Source organism: Miniopterus natalensis, chromosome 4, assembly GCF_054644295.1.
Source record: "Miniopterus natalensis isolate mMinNat1 chromosome 4, mMinNat1.hap1, whole genome shotgun sequence".
NCBI lineage: Eukaryota > Metazoa > Chordata > Mammalia > Chiroptera > Miniopteridae > Miniopterus > Miniopterus natalensis.
Genome location: NC_142084.1, coordinates 46,916,291 through 46,934,087, shown reverse-complemented (window position 1 = coordinate 46,934,087; position 17,797 = coordinate 46,916,291).

Here is a 17,797-nt window from a genome sequence, read left to right as displayed (position 1 = left end):
ACTTCTTTGCAACTTTCCTGTAAATCTGAAACTATTCCAAAATCCCTTCACCTACCTCACCCAGCCCCCCAACCTCCCTCCCCTCTGATAGCTACCAGTCTATTCTCAGTATCTATGAGTCAGGGTAAAGAGATTAGGGAAAAGAAAAAAAAGACAACAGTATGGTGACTGCCGGAGGGAAAGGGGAGTGGAGGGGGTAGAAAAGGGCAAAGGGGGAATAAACAGTGGTGGAAAGGGACTTGGCTTTGGGTGGTGAGTGCACGATGCAGTGTGCAGATGATGTGTTACAGAGATGTGTACTTGAAACCTATATGGTTTTATTAACCAGTGTCACCCCAATAAATTCAATAAAAAAATTAAAATTTAAGAAAAAAGAAGTACAAATTGGTAGTTACAAAATAGTCATGGGGATGCAAGTACAGCATAGGGAATCTAGTGAAAAATACTGTAATAACTATGTATGGTGCCAGGTGCATACTTGAATTATCAGGGGATCTCTTTGTAAATTACATAGTTCCCTAACCACTACGCTGTACATCTGAAACTAATACAAAATAATATTTAATATAAACTGTAATTGAAAAAAAAATTTAAAAACAAAAAAACTATTCCAAAATAAAATATTTAAAAATAGTGATAATTGCATCTATAGTTTCTGAGTATGTAGATAAGATCATATAGAAAGGGTAACTGCAGGATAAGAGCATGAGTCTGGATCTAGACTCCCCAACTTTGAGTCTCAGTTTTGCCACCTGCCTGATATCTATATTTACTAATCTTTAAAAATGAAAGAATAACATAACTAATTCATAAGGTTGCTGAAGGATTAAAACTATTAATCATACAAAGTGTTTAAAACAGTGCTTATCAGCTAGCTATTAAGTACTCTATTAGCTACAACTGTTATAGTTATTATTTATTAACACAAGTTTAAAACCTTAAGAGCTCTAGTTCACAGTGAATAAGCTATAAGCAAATGATGATGTATTGACAAAACGAACCAAGTAATATACATTCTACTCCATTAGTAATAATAGTGAAGTATTTCAAAGGCAAAAGTAAAACTTCTCTTCACTAATCAGACCCTATGAAGAATATTATACTGGGTTCTTGGTGTTAAACTTTCAACCTGATATTAACAAACAAGTTTCTTCAGACAAAAGACATTCAGGATGCCAAATAAAGACTGTGCCATATAAAGATGCATTTGGAAAACCTGGGAAAATTTAACCTGGAAAATAGAAAACGTAAAGAGAATAGGATAACTGTTTTAAAAATGTGAAACATGCCCAGCTGGTGTAGCTCAGCTGTTGAGCGTCAACCTATGCACCAGGGGGTCCTGGTTGGATTCTGGGTCAAGGCACATGCCCGGGTTTCGGGCTCGACCCCCAGCAGGGGGCATTCAGAAGGCACCAACTGATGTTGATGTCAATGCGTCTATCTCTCACTCTCCCCTCCTCTCTCTCTAAAATCAATAAAAACTTTTTTTTTTAATGTGAAATATCTTCACATTAAAATAATTCAATACATATGTGACAACCTTAAAGCCAGACTTGGATAGTAATTAAATAACTTGTTCATATAAGACAACTACTAATACTTAGTAAGGAGCTGAAATATGGTTGATGCCACATACAAAGGAACATAAAAAATATTATCAGAACTGCCTCCTCAAGAATCTAATACTCTGTTATAATAAATTCACATTTCTAAGGTGTCTATAATATGCCCCTTTACATCTGTTTATGCATGTTAATCATTAATGTGCTAAGATGTCTTTAAGAGGACAGTACTCAAAATGCGTTCAAGTGATGACTTTCAAAAAATTTAATTTCTTAAGCTCTACCTTTATTTAAAACAGAGTAGTAAGGAAGTTACATGTTTTAAAACCCTAAGGTATATTTTAAAACTAGGGTACGATTCTATGAGGAAAAAAAATGTGAAAATGCTTCCACGATTCCCTTCCTACATTATAACCTTATAAGATATTTCTTCTCAACATTCTACCCAGCGTGGTGCCTTACTCAATTCTATGTCAAATATGTTTCATGAATATTTGAAACATTTGACACCATCTGCAACACACGGATGCAAATATCCTAAATTCCCCTCTAGAAATGGGAATATATCATATAACGATTAGAGATACAGGAGAGAGTAACCCTGTATTTATTTATGCATAATTAAACCAGGAAGTGTTATTGAAGATGATCATCCTGCCTCTATAACAGTCAGTTCGTTTTGATAGTAGGGCCCCACTTACTGTATATAGTTCAGTGTTGCTTTCGCCCTCAAACCAGAATCCTTTCCGATAACTGAAGTCCATTCATTAGTGCTAGACACATTTTAGTTTTAGACATAACATCTGCCAACCTTCCATCAAAGCACAGTCCATAGCTATTAGGTCCTCTATACTATGCAAAGGAAATGAAGTAAGAGTTTTAACATGTTGAATGTAAGGGTAGCAATTAAAATAATAGATGACTCATGGAGAACTGCCAGAGAGATGATGTAATCTTTATACCAAAACGTTATAATTGGAATAAGGAGAGAAAAAAAAGAGAGAAAAAGGAAGGAAAAAAGGGAAGGAGGGAGGGAGGTCACTCCTGCATATGCATCTAAGACTTTGAAGTACTTTCATTATCCTGGATGACTAAAATATTTGAGTAAAAGACTTGTCCAATGACCTGGCTTACATGTTCCTTGACACCAAATGACCTTCTTTACCCCACATTAGCAATCCACGTCCAAGACCATATCAGGCTCACTACTGGAACCAGCACCTGGAATAAACCCTTTGTCACCCTGCTATAGTCATAACCTCCTGTTCTTCCTTTCAAGCAACTGCCTCAGTTCTTGAATCTTAGAATATCATTCTATTTCAGTCCCTAATACTTCCTCCCTTCTGTTCTCACTCTCATTTGCTCTGCACTAAATTCCATAGTCTTTGGAAATGTCCCAGTCCTGTTTACACAGGTGTGTTCAGGGTGTAAAAATTCATCAAGCTGTGCTTCTATGATATGTGCACCTTTCTGTTTGTATTGCATACGTCAGTAGAGTTTACTTTCCAATCCATAGCCCATAACTTCAACTGCTTTCTTGCCAAGTGCCCTATTTTCCTTGTTCTTTTGTCCTTTCCATGTGTGAAGCTTCATCTCTGTTCAAATTCAGCTATTTGCCCTCCCTACACTTTTCACCAGGCTGTTCAGCACTGCTGGGAAGGAATCACAAGATCCCATAGACAGATGTTACTGGAAATCTGTGGTTTCTCACTTTCCTGCCTCCAAATCTGAAGGCACACTAGCACCTGCACTCATCTTTCCTTCTTCATTTAGTTGCAAAGAAAGACAGTTCAGGGCCTTACCAGGGTCAGTCTCCTCCCCTGTGCTCAGATGCCATGCCTGCCTACTTTCTTAGGGAACTCAGGCCATCACATGTTTTCTCTCGACACTCTATTTTGATCTCTCTATTTCTACTGGACCCTTCCCATCAGCTTTCAGGTATGCTCCACTCTTCTAGCTTTTTTTACAAAAGCCTCCGTTATCTCAGCTGTTCTCATTCAATAATTCCTTCATTCAACAAATATTTATTGAGCAACTATGATGTATCAGATGCCAGTGGCCCAAAGAGACAAAAATTCTGTTCTCAGGGACTTCTGTCCTAGTAATGGCAAACAATCATACAGACTGTGAGACAATAGTGCTCTGAAGCAAAATAAAGTACGCGCAAGAGAAAGGGAATGGTACGGGGCAGCGCAATTTTAAGTAGGTTGCTTAAAGAAGACCCACCGAGAAATAGTTGAGCAAAGAGCTAAAAGAGGTAGGGAGTGAGCCTTTTGGAGACCTGGGCGAAAGCACCCCAGGCGGGGGAACATCCTCCCCCTCTCTTCTTCACATGATTTCCATGGCTGAGGGCAGCCAAACTCCAATATCTGCCTAATCAAATTGACATGAGACAGATTAACAAGAGAAAATAAACAAATTTAATTACATACAGATGCATGGGAGCCCCATACACATGAGAGGTTCAGAGACAGAAGGTGAAAATGAGGGATATCTGACATTCTGAGCTAAGGATGATGTAAGGTGCCTGGGAGGAGGAAGGTTATTGCAGGAGATAAGAGCAGATGTCCAGTAATTAGTAGTTTGACCTGCCATGTAGATAGATAGGTCAGAAGGGTTATCGCTGATAATCTCTTAGACTGGACAAGACTCCTAATTCAAGTTCTTCTAGGTAATTAAGTGGGGGCAGAAGTTTCTCTTGAGCCTGCAGGGTCTCGGGTGCCTTTAGCTCAAAATAATCCATTTACCACAGAGGCACATCTTGGAGTGACTCATTCTGAACCCCTACACTCAGCATAACTCCAGTCTTTGCCATCTCTGTTTCTGTGTCTTCTCTTGGGTCTTCTTATATGAACCCTTGTCATTGGATCTAGAACCCAACTGGGTAATCCAAGATGAACTCATCTCAAGATCCTTAACATCTGCAAAGACCCTTTTTCCAAATGAACTCACATTCACAAATTCCCAGGATTAGGACATAGGCACACATTTTGGGACGACCAGCATTCAGTTCACTACACTCACATATATCTCAAATGAGATACTATGTTCAAACCTAACCCTTGATCTTCCCCCAACTACCCTTTGCCTCAGTCTGCTCCTTCTCCAGTGCTTTCTCAGCAAATGTCTCTATCAGCCATTCCATTACCACTGTCCTATCTTATTTTACCATCTTCTCACAAAAACATTCTCTATTGTCACCTGCTTCCAGCTTGGCTTCTATTCCCAGTTATCCTCCACAATTCTAAGCCTGCAGGATCCTACTAACATCGCATCTTGTTTTGCCTCTTTTAGTGGCTTCTGCAGAACATATTCCAGACTTACAAGACACCCCACCCCCTTTCCGATGCTCTGAAGTCATCTACTTCTCCAGAATGACTGCTTAGCACTCCCTGCCTCACACTGCTCTCAAATCCTCAAACCTGTGGTTCCTAATGTAACACTCTCAGGTCATCATTTACACTAATCTCTCCAACAAAAACACTCTGGCCTTCACCACCCTTTCAAATCATATCCTACTTAGTCTTAAAATTTCTCCAAGAAGCTTTCCCTGACCTGTTAAACAATGATAATAACGACAGGTACTTCAATTAGTATACATTTCACCATTTATCATTGTTGATAAGTGTTAATTGCTTTTCTCTTTAGGTAGATGTAACATAAGGCAAGCAGAGACCCTGCATTTTGCTCCTTGATGTGACCTCAGTGCTTAGCTCATTGCTTGACATATAGTAAAAGTATAACAAATGCATGTAATTAATCAATGAATGAATGGTTAAAGGGATGAGCTGAGAGATGGGTTCAGGGAAGGTTGCTTCCTCTGGAACACAATTAGTTCACTCAGCAGCATCAGGAAAAAATCTTACCCACCATTTTGCTTTTCCACAGCAAAACTTGAATGAAGCAACCAATCACTTCTTACCTAAAGGCCATAACCCTGGGGTCTTGAAACACTTGTTTACTCAAAATTTCATAAACCCAAATAAGTCTTTTCCTCGCAGCAATGCTGACATTCAATTTTCAAACACACAACTTTTTTTTGCCATTAAAGGAAGAGATCTGTATTTCCAAATTGCATCTCCTACATGGAATGGTAAAGCTGGAAGGGCCTAGAGGTTGTCAGACCCACCACCCACTTTTTATGAGTAATCAAGTCAGCTGAGAGGATGACATAGTATTTTTTAATGATGATGCCTGTACAAAGTCTCTTAACTCTCATTTTTGTGGATTCCCAGTTTACCTGGCTGCTTCTCATTTGAGGATATGGGAGGCGGGGAAGAAGAAAAGAAAAGGAAGAAAAAAAAACTGCTCACCACAGAATTAGGATGCAAATTATATAACTAGCAATCAGTGATTTAGGTGGGCAACAGAGAATTTTGCTCTTAATAAGTAGAGTACAATCAAAAAAGTTTGTGAATCAAAACAATTACTCTATCACTTCTAACCTCTAAAATTATCACTTGCTGACTTATAGTTATCTTCCAATACACCTCTTAACTCCTCAACAAGAGTATATTCCCTGGAAGCTATGGGTCTTACTGAATCAAACTGACTAGCAGTCCCCTGTGTCACTGAGTGGAGAGTCTCTCACATAGGAGAGTCTCAGTAAGAAGTAAGGAAGAGGGCCATAGCTACTCTTTAGGGGTGGGTGTATCCTTTAATCATACTCTGGTAAAGATGAAAATAACTTCCTTCATGACTAGCTTTTGGGTAGGAAATTGCGATGATTAGAACACCATTATAGACTTTTAGATATGCTTTATGTTTGAGCTATTTCTCTGACAATGACAATGATATTAAAAAATTAACTATGAATTCATAGGTAGTCTTCTAATACAGGAAGTTAATAAGACCTTTTAAAGGCTACCGCCCAAAGTTAAAGGTCACGGAGAAGATGAGAGCCTGACAGGTAGTAACCTCCGTGCGGGTGAACTCGCATCAGCTGTCCTACCTGTCACCACGCTAATAACTTACACCAACATTGACTGGCAGGAGTTCTTCCATTCGTGGGAATTGACTTAAGTCACTCTAGATCTTTATTTTAATGATGATTGACAGCTAAAGTGTCTCACTAGCAAGAAGTTCTCCTCCTTTGACATTCAAATATCTGTGTCACAAGCTCCCAGAAAATGAGCCAGGTGGTGAAGATCAGCAGGGAAGAGAAGACTGCGAAGTACAGCTCTGCCCCTTATTGAGAGTCTGAAATTTGAGAGCGTTGGGGAGGAACACCTGCCAAAAATCAAGTCTGTTTATTACATAGGAATATGAAATAACTATTTGACTTTCTTTATGTAAAACATAGTTATGCTTGATAAGGATGATCATGCTGAGTAACTGGGTAGGACCAAACCTAGGTAATTGCCTCGGCTGTAAAAGATGACGATGAAAAACAGAGGAAGAATAGAAAACATTACTTTCATGTTGATATTTTACTTCACTTCAGTAGGTAGGATCATACTTCCCCAAAGATTAAGGTAGCATTTCCTTGTATCTGCATGGGAGGGAGGCAGAGTGACAGGAATGATAGAGCAGTGTGTGGGAGTAATTCTTTTTGGACAATATAAATTATGTGTTTCCAGATATCTTTTTTCTGCCTGTTGCAAATACCTATAATGTTTTATTTGTTCCCCTTACACAAGCAGTACTATAATTGCCATCAAAGGAAATTCAGTGTAATTCAACAAATATCTGTTAGGCCCTTAACATATAAAGCTCCAAAGGGGACACGAGATGAGTAAGGGAGGATTGTTTCTCAGAATGTGTCATTGAGAAGAAGGTGAGAAATGTGTGAGAATAGTATTTCACGATAGAAGAAGGTTAGTGTCATTGAAGCCTGGCTGCCAGAGGGCGTAATCCTGACCTGCAATCTGCCAGCTCCATAAGCAAGGGCAGAATATCTGATCTGGTGGTGTCTCCCTGTTTTCATCTGGAAAATAGGGCAATAATAGAGCGTATACCACAAGTTTTGTGTGGGGACTGAATGAGTGAATACATGCAAGCTCTTAACGCTCACACATTAGAAACAGTCCATGTCGGCTATTACTATTATTAGCAACGCCCAACTGAAGCGCTAGATCTCAAAGGAAGGAGATACTGCCTTCCATTCAGAGGATCAGAAAATGTTTGTGGGAGAAAATGTAGCATTTGGAATGGGTCTTTAAAAATAGGTGTAATTTTGAGAAGTGGAAAAAGAACAGCATAAGGAATGAAGTGGAGATGGAAAAGCTTAAGGCGTGATGGAAATCAGCACGAAGCAGTACCGATTCACAGGAACGTGAGCTCCTTGTACAGAGAAAGGAAGAATTAGTCTAAGGCTTAGAAACATTAACGGAAGGCTCCCCATTTCAGAGGGCAAAATTTTAGCAGGGAGGCAGTTTGGAGGGCAGACTATTATTGAGGCATTCCAAACACAGAGATGGACAGGAGGCAAGAAAACCCAGGGCATCTCCAGGCAAAGAGAAGGCAATGACGGCTCACTCCCCTAGGCCAGCAGAGCAGCGGCAAAGAGTTTACTGCCTACGTTTTCTTCTAGGAGTTTTATGGTTTCAGGTCTTACATTTAAGTCTAATTCATTTTAAATCTATTCCTGTACATGGTGTAAGAAAGTGACCTAGTTGTTTGTTTCTGTATGTATCTGTCCAGTATTCCTACCATTTATGGGAGAGAGTGTATTTACCTCATTGCATATTCTTGCCTTTGCCATAGATTAATTGACCTTATAGGGGAGGGTTTATTTCTGGGCTCCCTATCCTATTCCATTGATCTATGTGTCTGTTTTTAATGCCAGTACCATGTTGTTCTGATTACCATGGCCTCTTAGTTTAGTTCGATACCAGATAGTATGATACTTCCAACTCTGTGCTTCTTTCTCAAGGTTGCTTTGGGTATTCAGGTCTTTTGTGATTCCACATAAATTTTAAGATTATTTGTTCTGGACCTATGAAAAATGCCATTAGTATTTTGTTAGGGATTATATTGACTCTGTAGATTTCTCTGTGCAATATAGACATTTTAACCATTTTGATTCTTCCTATCCATGAGCACAATATATGCTTCCATTTAGTTGTATCTTCTCCAATGAGTTTCTTTAATGTCTTATAATTTTCCAAATACAGGTCTCTTACCTCCTTGGTTAATTTTATTTCTTTTTTTTTTTAATGCAATTGTAAATTGGATTGTTTTCTTAATTTCTCTTTCTGATAGTTCATTATTGGTGTATAAAATGCAACCAATTTTTAATATTAATTTTGTATCAAGCTATTTTACTGAATTCATTGATCAGTTTTAGTAGTTATTTTGGTAGACTCTTTATGGCTCTCTCTATATATAGTATCATGTTATCTGCAAATAATGATAGTTTTACTTCTTCCTGTCCAATCTGGGTGCCTTTTATTTTTCTTGTCTGCTAGGTGTGACTAGGACTTCCTATATATACTATGCTGAATAAGAGTGGTGAAGGTGGACATTCCTGTATCGTTTCTGATCTTAAGGGAAGTGCTTTTAGTTTTTCCCCAGCTGTGAGTTTGTCATGTATGGTCTTCATTATGCTGAGGTATGACCCCTCTATTCCCACTTTGCTGAGAGTTTTTATCATAAATAGATGCTGGATTTTGTCAAATGCTTTTTCTGTACCTATTGATATGATCATATGATTTTTTTATCATTCATTTTGTTTATGTGGTGAGGCACATTAATTGATTTGTGAATAATAAACAAACCTTGCATCCAGGAATAATTCTTACTTGATCATAGTGCATAATTTTTTTTTAATGTATTGCTGAATTTGATTTGCTAACATTTTGTTGAGGATTTTTACACCTATGTTCATGAGAAATTTTGGCTTATAATTTTCTTTTTTTTATCATGTCTTTGTTGATTTTGGTATCACGGTAAAGGTGGCCTCGTGAAATGAACTTGGGAGCCTACCCTTTACTTCAGTTTTTTGTCATAGTTTGAGAAGAATAGGTTTTAATTTTTCTTTGAATGTTTGGTAAGATACACCTGTAATGCCATCTAGTCCAAGACTGTTGTATGTTGGGAGTTTTTTTTATTACTGATTCAATCACATTAGTAGTTATTATTGGTCTGTTCAGAATTTCTGTTTCTTCTTGATTAAGTCTTGGAAGACTGTATTTTTCTAAGAATTTATCCATTTCTTCCAGATTGTCCAATTTGATGGCATGCATATAATTGTTCATAGTATTTTCTTATAATTCCTTTATTTCTGTGGTGTCAGTGTTTACTTCTTTCATTTCTGATTTTATTTGCTTGGGTTTTCTCTCTTTTTCTCTTGATGAGTCTGGTTAAAAAATTATCCTACGCAGCTGTAAAGAAGAAGAATCTCGTACCCTTTGGGACAGTATGGATGGACCTGGAGAATATTATGCTAAGTGAAATAAGCCAGGCAGCGAAAGACAAATATCACATGATTTCGCTTATACGTGGAATCTAAAGAACTTAATAAACTGATAAACAGAATAGATTCAATGAAAAAAAAAAAATTATCAATTTTGTTTGTTTTTTCAAAGTACCAGCTCTTGGTTTCATTGATTTTTTGTTTTTGTTGTTTTTTAGGGGGGAGGGGGGACTCTATTTATTTTCACTCTGATTCCACAAAGACTTTTCTTCCAAATAAAGTCAAATCTACAGATCCAGGGTGTTAAGGCATAGGATAGACATATCTTTCAGGAGGGTCATCATTCAGCCCACAGCAGAGGTCGAACAATTTCCCACACAGGTAGTAAGCGGTAAATTCCACCTGTCTGACCCCAGCATACATGTTCTTAACCATATTACTATTTATAACTTCTCTCCAACACGTTACACATTCATCAGAGAAAATTTCTTACTTGGGAAATATATTAAGCATTAATGGGATATTTTTAAGGCATTATAAAAGTGTTATTTTTAACTTCTCTTGAAACACACTAAGTTCAAAACCATAGAATATGTTATATGCATTATCCTGAAAGTGACTTACTTCATTTAGAAAATAATGAAATGGCTGCATCATTTTTCTTAGTGTTCGTCTTTTTGAATTACATTGATTTGTTATTACTCAGTTGGCTTAAATACCAATGGGCAACTCAGACAATTGCAGTAACATTTATCCTGGTTCAAGTGCTTTGGCTTATCTTTATGGAATTAATTACTATAATATCCAACCAAGAAGCAGCAATGTTCTTTTTATTTTTATTTTTTTAATTCAGAGAGAATGGAAGGGAAAGAGAGAGAAACATTGGTGTGAGAAACACACATTGATTGGTTGCCTCCTACACATACCCTGACCAGGGCCAGGGATCGAGCCTGCAAGCGAGGTGCATGCCCTTGGCCGGAACCAAGCCTGGGACCCTTCAGTCCGAGAGCCAACACTCTAACCACTGAGCCAAACTGGCCGGGGCAACAGCACTGTTCTTACCTAACACCAGAGGTGTTTCTGTGAATGCTGTGGTAGAACCACCCCTGGGGAAGAACAAAGAGAAAGCATTAACTTGATATTTTCCCAAAAAAATTTCTACGTTGTTTTTTTAATTTTTTGTTATAAATTAGACAAGAATATACTATGGCTGTTAAAACTATTTCTTGGAGATTTTTTAAGATGCTTCAGATGCTATACCCCTATGGCTTTTAAATGATCCATTAGTTGGGGAAGAAAGTGGGGAAAGAATAATAGTCCTTTAACTCCATTTGTCTGAAAGAGAAATTCCTCCTCTCTGCATGATTGCATAATGATGGAACATTATCAACTCCACTCTTTAATGGTCCAGAACAAACTAAAATACTCAGATGGCCGATGAGCCTAAGACCCAGCAAAAAAAATCACAGCTACCTGCTCTAAGCACCATTAAAGCAAATGAGAAAATAGCCCGTTTTTAGAATTAATTTGTGTGATAAACAGCCAACCAGAATTATTTTGGCAGGGGTATCCTTTTTTAAAAAATCTCCTTATTGCTTTGGGCACAGAAAACATTTGCATGCAACAGTCATTTAGTGAGTCAAAAACAAATAGAAGAGTAAGGCTGAGAGGCACTGTCTACTTCAAATACAGAGGCTGCAACTAACCCAAAGACAGTTTAGGTACAAATATAGAATTTTCAAATAAAATTGGAGAGGACCATTATCGTTCCTATGAAATTGCAGCAGCTTGTAGAACCTTTGTTACTTTGCTTTGACAAGCAAGCTATTTTTTTCCTTTCCTGTTACGGATCACACTATTCTTTACCAGATATCAGGTTTTTAACTGCATTTTTCCATCTCTGTGTGTGCAAAGCACTTTTTTTATTGCCTCATTTGTCTATAATAATAAGCTGGTGTAGAGAAAAAAGCAATCATTCAGCACTTATTGAGCAATTTATTTTTTATTTTATTTTTTTTTAAATATATCTTTACTGATTTCAGAGAGAGGAAGGGAGAGAGAGAGATAGAAACATCAGTGATGAGAGAGTCATCATTCATCGGCTGCCTCCTGTACACTCCCAACTGAGGATCAAGCCCGCAACCTGGGCATGTGCCCAATGGGGAATCGAACCCTGATCTCCTGTATCGTAGGCCGACACTCAACCACTGAGCCATGCCCAGCCGGGCCTTATTGAGCAATTTAAATGGCCAGCACTGTGCTAGGTGAAGTAGGAGAAACAGAGGAAGCTCAGGCAGGATATTATTAAATACCAAATATGTGGTAGAGAACATGCTCTAGGAAGCATAGTAGAAAAAAGCTTCATTAGCAGGAGACTTGAGCTCGGCCTTGAAGCTTAGGTAGAACAAATACTGTGAGAAAGATGGTAGGCTTTCTAGCACAAGGAAAGGCACAGAGTTTGGAATGTACACGTATATGTTTGCTCATTAACTAATGCCATTAGCTACCACAGTGCCTGGCTCATACTTGGCACTAAGTAAGTAACTATGGATTGTTAAATGGTTAATACTGTGTGCAGGTAATATTGATATAGGAATAGCCCAGCATCTTAAAGACTTCTGAAGCTACTCAGTGCTTTAACATGGCCCAGGAAGCAAGGAGGTTCACCATTGCTAACTTTCATTATTGTACAGTATAAATAGGCCAGTTGACCCAAAGAGTGGCAGTTATACAACGGGAACATGAAAACAGTAAGGCTTTTAATTCTTACTGCACAAGTTTCCCACTGGATAGTCACTGATGGGTATGGGGAAGGTGTAGGTCTAGAAGGGGGTTAGGAGGTCTTTAGCTCATTTGCTTTATCCAGTTGTCATCTTGAGTTCAACTCATGCCGTTGTAACAAACTGGTTATTATTTAACAGGAAAGGAAGGAAGGAAAGGCTAAATAATATCGGCATGCCATTGATATAGCTTTGCCAAAAGCTGCATTTAACACTCTCCAAGTCTATTCCCCGCTGACTGATGAGGGAAGAGACTGGAAAAAGGCAGTTTAGATGCATGCCCAGTAAAGGTCTGAGTGATGCAGGAAGATGCCTAACTGCCTGCCAGTCATACCTGGGAACAAATTAGTGGCCAGAATGGGCATGGCCACTGCAAGTGTGTGAAATCTAAATATGGAAACTTCTAGACATAGGAGCCGCCCTCTCTTGGCTCCCGGGCTCTGGGCTCCTGTGATTCTTGTGGCAAGGGCTGCCCTCCCCTGGGCCCATGTGGAGCTATGCCCACAATGGATTAATGGACTAAACCTGGACTAAATACTAAACTATACCCAGCTGCAACATGGAACAGAAGCTCTGAATACTGGCCTGGTTTCTGGCTTTGCTGAACTCCCAGCTACTCCTCTTACAGGACTGGCTTGGGGGAAATGGGACTTTGGAACCCAAGAAATGTAACTTTACACAAATAAAGCCTTCTTCCACATCCCATTCTCCATGGAATCTTAGAAAATTCATTTCTGAAGATATCAGAGGAACCTCACTTCCACGAGCAGTAGGGGAGTTTGATTCTCCAGTAACACAACCACCCTTAGCAAGTGTCAAATGACGTGGTACTATTATATCAATCAAAGTATCCAAAAGAGCCCTTCCATGACTGATGGCCCTGGAGCTATTCTCTTCAAACTATCCTCTCATTTTAAGAATAATGTTAGCTTAAAAACTATAAAAAAAAGTTCAAAGAGAAAGTCATAAATTCCAGCTGCAGTGGTCCTAGGTAATGCTTGAATTCCAAGTCCAACCAGCTGGAATGAGAGCATTGCTTATTAGATATCACTGAGCCTGTGTCTTCATTTCTGATGTTCTTTCTCACCTTTAAGTGGTACCCACAGGGGACTGAAATGTGCTTTTTTTTGCATTTATTGAATATATTGGCTAAAGGTTTATGTTTCTGCTCCTTGATTATAGAGCAGATGGTTAATAAATGTGCTTGTGTATGTACATGTGTGTATGTGTGTGTGTTCAAATGACATTCTCTAAAGAGCAAGGCAGAAATTAAATCAAATTCTTTTATTTACCTGTGACTCTCAGTTGATGTCATTATCCATGTGCATCCATAGCTCTCAAAGAGGCCCATGACCTCTCAGCTAATTTTTAATTTCTCTGATACATTTAAATCACATTTTTAAATGCATAGCAAATATTACTTATATTGAAATATTAACAGTTCCACTTGGCTTCTACAAAATGCCAACCCCCAGAGGAGTACTATTGCATATGCTCTGCCAAAGCTGTCTTTTCTCCTCCCCATTCCTCTCATTCTCCATGATCGAAACTGCTTCCATATAGGTTTATTAAGCAAAAAGTAGGTAGAAAACAGCATGACCTTTATACCTTCTTTCCCACCTGTACTTACTGGTATAAGTCAAATTTGCTGTTGTATATCAATTTTCTCATTTTGGTATTGAGGGACAGAGTTAATGTAAACATAGCAGACTAATTCACTGCTGCATCCCCTAGGACCTAGTCTTGCCGGCTGTGCTCCTGAACTCATGAGCAAACAACTGTTAGTGTGAAGAACTGGCAGGAATGTAAGATAAAACTCTTCAAAATCTTACTGGAACCCTAGTCCATTTTGCTCAGTGGTTAGAGCACCAGCCCTCAGACTGAAGGATCCTGGGTTGGATTCCTGCCGAGGGCATGAACCTCAGTTGCAGGTTCAATCCCCGGCCCCAGTAGGGGTGCATGCAGGAGGCAACCAATCAATGTGCCTCTCTCACATCGATATTTCTTTCTCTCTCTCCCCCCCTTCCACTCTCTCTGAAAAGCAATGGAAAAAATATTCCCAGGTGAGGATTAAAAGAAACAACAAGAAAACCTTACCAGAGTCCAGCAGGAATGGCTCAGTGGTTGAGCATCAACTTATGATCCAGGAGGTCATGGTTCCATTCCCAGTCAGGGCACATGACCCAGTTTGGGGCTTGATCTCCAGTAGGGGTGTGCAGGAGGCAGCTGATCAATGGCTCTCTCATCACTGATGTTTCTATCTCTCTCTCTCTCCCTCTCTCTCTCTCACTTCCTCTCTCTGAAATCAATAAAAAAAATTTTTTTTCAATGGAAAAACCAAGCCCATCTCTTATGGCAGATACTGCAAAAGACTAATGTTTTAGTTTCATATTTAAATATTTCAACTTAGTATTATGGAATACTTTCTTCCTAAGTGTTAATATGACATTGAGATATGACATATATTATAAAATATATTCTGTCACACTTCTGAAATTTTTAGGATTATCACCGGGAGTGGTGGGGTATAGACAGATATATAGCCATAAAGACAGAAATACAGTTTCATCAAAGATATGTCAGCCTAAGCAAAAGCACTTAGCTGAAAACTGGCCCAGGAGGCATGTTTGTGGGAGAGACTTCTTATCATCACATCTTGATCCAACCATCTCACTGCTTACGTTGAAAACTAATCACCTACACAGTAAACATTTTCTAATACAGTTGGCCCCTGAATCACGCGGGGGTTAGTGGATCCAACTCTGCACAGTTGGTAATCCACCTGTCACTTCTGACTTTACAGTTGGCGCTTTGCATCCGCGGATTTTGTATCTGCAGAGTCAACAACCTGGGATCAAAAACAGTGTTTTCATATTCCCAACAGCAGATTTCCAACCACAGATGGAAAATATTGTTTTCCATCTGCAGTTGATTGAATCTGCAGATGGAAAAGGTAAGGCTGTATATACTGGGAAGTAAAAATCTGCATATAAATGGACCCGTGCAATTCAAACGTAAGTTGTTCAAGGCTCAGCTGTACATTTTATTCTTTATATTTTTCCCTAGTATGGCCCAACCTGTGAGGGCTTTGTTCTTTTTTTGTTCTTCGTTTTTCCGTAATTCATATTTTTATCTTGGTAAACATCATCTGCATTTTTTTAAACCGAACTCAACTCTCAATGGTGGGAAGCCATCCAGAAAGATACCCGCAAGATATCCCATGAAAGCCAAGTACCCCAGCCCATCCAGGGTGGCTCAGCAGTTGAGTATCAACCTATGAATCAGGAGATCAAGGTTCAATTCCCTGTCAGGGCACATGCCAGGGTTGTGGGCTCGATCCCCAGCAGAGAGGCTGCAGGAAGCAGTGATCAATGACTCTCTCTCATTGATGTTTCTCTCTCTCTCTCCCCCTCTCTCTTCCTCTCTCTGAAATCAATTAAACACATTTTCTTAAAAAAAAGAAAGAAAAAAGAAAGCCAAGTACCCCAGAAGTGAGTAAGTTCAACCACTAGAGGTTGCCCTTACTCCACTGAAGTGTGACACTTTTGAAGCACCTTTACGTATGGGGAAACAGGCAACACCAGCTCATTTGGCATGTGCAAATGAAATAAATTTATAGGACAAAGTCATTCACCTCCACAACTTACTGAATTTCTGTTCTATCTCCAGATCAGTTATTTCAATTACACCAAATACCCATACAAACCAGTATTACATATAGAGACTACTTCATTTAGCTATCTTAAATTTGTAAAGAATAAAGGTCGGTGGAACCAACAAGAAGTTCCCTGTCTTCTATAGTTCACTACTGATATATATATTTTTTAATTTTTTAAATATATACTTATTGATTTCAGAGAGAGGAAGGGACAGGGAGAGAGAGAGAAAGATCAACAATGAGAGAGTCATTGATCAGCTGCCTCCTGCACGTCTCCTACTGGAGATGAGCCCACAACCCAGGCACGTGCCCTGACCGGGAATCGAACTGTGACCTCCTGGTTCATAGGTCAATGCTCAACCACTGAGCCATCCCAGCCAGCCAGGAGCCTAATATTTTACAAGTTTAAGGGGCAAAGACACTAGAGAGCAAAGTTTAAATGCTAATACTCATGTCCAAGGTTTTCCAGAAGGAAGATGATGTGTGAATGTGCGTGTGTGTGCCCGCGCTCACACTTCACTCGGTTGCCCTTTCCAAGGAACCAAGAGAAATTATGTACAGCCCAGTAAAGAGAAAGAATAGGGTGGCCTTAGGTTGTAAATTCAATGAACATTTAAATACCGAATATTGAATATCTTCTTGCAGGAGTCAGCAAAGGTTGATGAGGAGGAAGAATGAAGGGGACAGGATTTACAGTGTGAATGCCCCCACTCCACCCGCCCGGCCTTCTGAGGACACTCTTTGAGGAACTAGTTCACGGGTCTCACGGGGCTGAATTAGAAAGTGGGCAGAGAGCGACTAAAGCTGAGAATACAAAAGAGAAGGGAACGCCTAAGGAGAAAAGCAGCAACTAGAAGAGAGTAAAACAGAGCCAAAGTTGGGCAATAAAGAGAAAGAGAAGAGCGGGGGGGGGGGGGGGGTGTTCTGAGAAGAAAGGATTTATTCTGTGAGCTTTCCCTGTGTGCTGGGGGAGGAGAGTCAGAGATGAGAGGCTCCAACATGAAGTATATAAAAGAGAATTGTGAAGATGGGGGAAAAGGGCATGAAAATATTCCCTGGGTTTACGAACTGCATCCCTTTTACTGTTGTGCAAAGACTGAGAGTTTTTATTACTTTTGGACATGCTATTTGAATACGATTCTCCCTAAGGTTTGCATTTATTTTGAAATATACAAATAAAAATTGTTCTACTTTATTTAGAATGCACAAATCAATATGCCAGAATACACTGAAGGAATCTCCAAGGGGCTGAGTCTTTTTGTCAACAGGGGGAAATGTGGTTTGCTAGCATTCTCTGAAGGGCTCTCTTTTCACAGACTGAGAAGACTTGCCAGTCTTTCTTGTAATGGTGACATTGGCCCTCTTCACTGTTCTTGGACCTTGAGCCGGTTTTAAATTTATTGTCTCATAAGTCCAAACACATCCTTGAATATAATGTTTT